Source organism: Limulus polyphemus, unplaced genomic scaffold, assembly GCF_000517525.1.
Source record: "Limulus polyphemus unplaced genomic scaffold, Limulus_polyphemus-2.1.2 Scaffold350, whole genome shotgun sequence".
Classification (NCBI taxonomy): Eukaryota; Metazoa; Arthropoda; class Merostomata; order Xiphosura; family Limulidae; genus Limulus; species Limulus polyphemus.
The window spans coordinates 401,313-404,951 of NW_013665960.1; positions in this window are offsets into that span (position 1 = coordinate 401,313).

Sequence of the window (3,639 nt, forward strand, 5' to 3'; positions counted from 1 at the left end):
GTGGTAAGGTTATTAAACTGGACTTTGAGTATATAATTAAATTGTAAAGAATGAATTAGTGTAAACAAATAATGTATCCATTTATTGTCATTTAGAAACAATTTTAGCTATAGAAAACTCATTGACATAATTTAATATTGCAACAGACGCTGGGTTGTTTTGGTTTACACCAGTTCACTACTGTCCGTTCGTAAGTTCGGCCAAGCCATGTTAGACTAATGGTTAACATGCCCAGCTGAGGATTCGAAGTTAGAGCCCACGATATGCCACTGAGCGTGCTCCATATTTACAGCTATTGGTGAGTTGTAAAAGTGACGTTGAATTTTGTTTAAGAGCAGTTATCCAGACGGCAGGTGCTACTGACTGATTTCTCTCCCTCTTGTCAGCAGTTATAAATTATGAGCGGTTATGCCTTAACCTTAGGGTTATGAACATGTCCGTTTAGCTCTTGTGTCGCATAAAGCGCCGTTTAAGTTGAAAATTACCAAACCTCATATGGCATAGTGAATACCTGTTAATTACTGAAATTCACTTATCATCCCTTCAACAGTATAGATCTGGGTGACTCAGTCCGTCAAATAGGAAGGGACAGGTTGTATAGATAGAAACATGAAGAACAATAACTTTTTTACGAATGTGAATTTTTTATCAGACATTGTCTGTAAGTATTTCATTTACTGCTCACTCTAGGAATGTCATATGTGATTCATCATGAATTCATAAAACCAATAAACACTGCTGAGATAGGCTGCTAGCTGCTAGTTAAACCACGTTGATGTAAAGTAACATCCAACCTATTTTGGTTAAAAATATCACTAATCCAACTGGTCACTTTTTAGTTCTGATCTATACAGTTAGCTGATGTTTGATCAGAAGCTAAAAGTAATAAAATAAGTGCTATTATTAGTCTAACAGCGAATTCAATTTAAAAGAAGAGTTTAAGAAAATTAATCTAAAAAAAACAGTTCGTATTGTTGATCCTGTTCAAGTTACTCTTTAACAACTGTTTAAAATTAGCCATAAAAAATTTATAATTATGAGTACATTTCTATGTTTATATTCAAAACTCTGTATGACTGGAGGTCCCCCTTCCAGTCGAACAGTGGTATGTCTTCGGACTTACCGCTAAAAACCAGGTTTTGATACCCGTGGTGGGCAGAGCAGAGATAGCCCATTGTGTAGCTTTGCGCTTAATTGCAAACAAACAACAGAAACAAGTGACCAGAGGTATTTAAGTGAAATACTGTTTCAATGAAGCGCAGTTTGGTTTCTATGAATTAAATAAGTGGTATTAACCCATCTCGCTAAACACAAGAAGCTAAACATTAGCTTCGTCTTCATTTATTTCAGGAGCTTTTGTTTAGGCTACATTTTCCCAAACTAAAACTATGGGACAATCAATATTAAGCAATCTTGTCACTATAGTGTTACTTGGTGGTTCATAAAAAATAGTTGCAATGTGAATTTTTCAATTTACAGTAACGTAATAAACTCACACCCTGATTTTTTCAAATTAAAATGTCTCCTAATCTCTAATAATGGTTTCACAAAATAATTAAATAGGCCAACATTCGCGAATGAATGCAACATGTCTCCGTCACGCAATCCCAACATAGCTAATTTTGACACCAGGAAAATCGTGAAAAACACAGAAAAATAAAAACCTGTCTATATCACTACTTGGGATCTGCATGAAGGTATCTTTGTTCCAAATCCCATGTAAGTTGGATGACATACACGTGAATAGTTCACGAAAATCTGAAATTGTGCTTTCATCGTTGAAAAATTGAGGAAAAGATATAAATTCTAAAATTATCTATATCTCAGTTTGGGACCTGTAAATTAAAAGGGTTTTGTACCACATACCATGTAAGGTAGCCGAAATATAGCGGGGTAATTGTCGAAAAATCCTAAAAAAAATTTTTCGGGGGAATATTGACCCACCTGTAATTACTAAAAATGGGCAAATCCAGCATTTTTGTGTGCCGATGTGTGGAACCTGTAGAAACGCACCTTTGTATCAAATCTCATATAAATTGGTCAAAATACGGCGAGTAACTGACCAAAATCTCAAAAATTATGCTTTTGTTGTGAGCTCTGACTCACCCCCACCCCCCGTAAAAAAATTTCAAATGCGCAAATCCAACTTATTCATGTGTCAATGGGTTGGACGCACGAACATTTATATTTATGTATCTTGATTGCTGTAAATATGTCCGCACGGGAACCAAAAATATTCATTTTAGGGTTGTTTTACTTTTGACTCCATAAAAGTCTTAGAAAGGCATAAATAAAATAAAAAAAGAGATGTGAGCGTCCTGGACCAAGGTATAATCTTACCAAAGTTTAAGTCAATCTGCCCAGAAATGAAGGAATGAAGGTCGATTGAAAACTGTTTGGAAGAAGAAAAGAAAGAAAGAAGAAGAAACTTCATTATTTAATTTCTGTGGTGCATATTGGTGTATAGAAGATATATCAATACTAGAAATAAACGACGTCATAACATTAAAATTTTGTTTTTATTTAATTAGACATTCGACGTTTTGCTTTACAGCTTCTTCAGGAGCGTTCACTAAAACACAAACCGAAACTGACAATACAAAGTTTCTAATGGTTTCAACCATAATATCATTGTTATGTACTTTACTATATTCAAAATCACACAGGCCTCTACACCTCTGAAATCTCTCCCAGGAAGAAAAAACCAATATTTTAAAAATACCTATAAGCACAGCTTCAAGACTTTGCTCAACTCACTACGTAGATGAAGAAATGAACTTTATAAAGCAATCCTTAATTCACACTAACACATTTCCACCAGCTATTGTCGAAAAAATGTCAAACAATCACCAGAAAAATAAAATAAAATACCAAAACTCAACTCACCAACAAAATTGACACCAAACAACACTGCAGTTTACCATTCATCCCTGAAATCAGCTGAAAAATAATTTTTATTTGAAGATTTGCCATTAAATATAAAACACCTTTTAACTTCACATTCACTCAAAAACCCGGCTCTAAACTAAAGTAATTACTAAATAAAAATTACATAGAATCACACAATACCAACGTCACTTATAAAATAAAGTGCAATAACTGTCCATAATTCCACTTCGGAGAAACCGGAAGTAAATTGAAAACCAGATTCACCGAACATAATAAAATACCCTCCCATGTTTACCACTATTGCAACTAAAAACAAAACATAGTATATCTATATAAAACACTGTAATTTTAAACAAAGAACAAACATCGATAAACACAAAATAAAGGAAACCATCTGTCTTAATTGAACAAAACAACCCTACCCTAAGCCAACACCTCAGGGTACCAAGTTACTTTTACTAAGCTGTTAAGCAATCTCCGGTCATGTGGCCTCTTTGTTCTACACTGTATTTATATTCTTGTGTCTATGTAAACTACTTGTACCTGATGATGACATAAGCTTGTCGAAACGTTGTACATTTATAATAAAGTTTCTTTCGCTACTTGTAAACTACTTGTACCTGATGATGACATAAGCTTGTCGAAACGTTGTACATTTATAATAAAGTTTCTTTCGCTACTTGTAAACTACTTGTACCTGATGATGACATAAGCTTGTCGAAACGTTGTACATTTATAATAAAGTTTCTT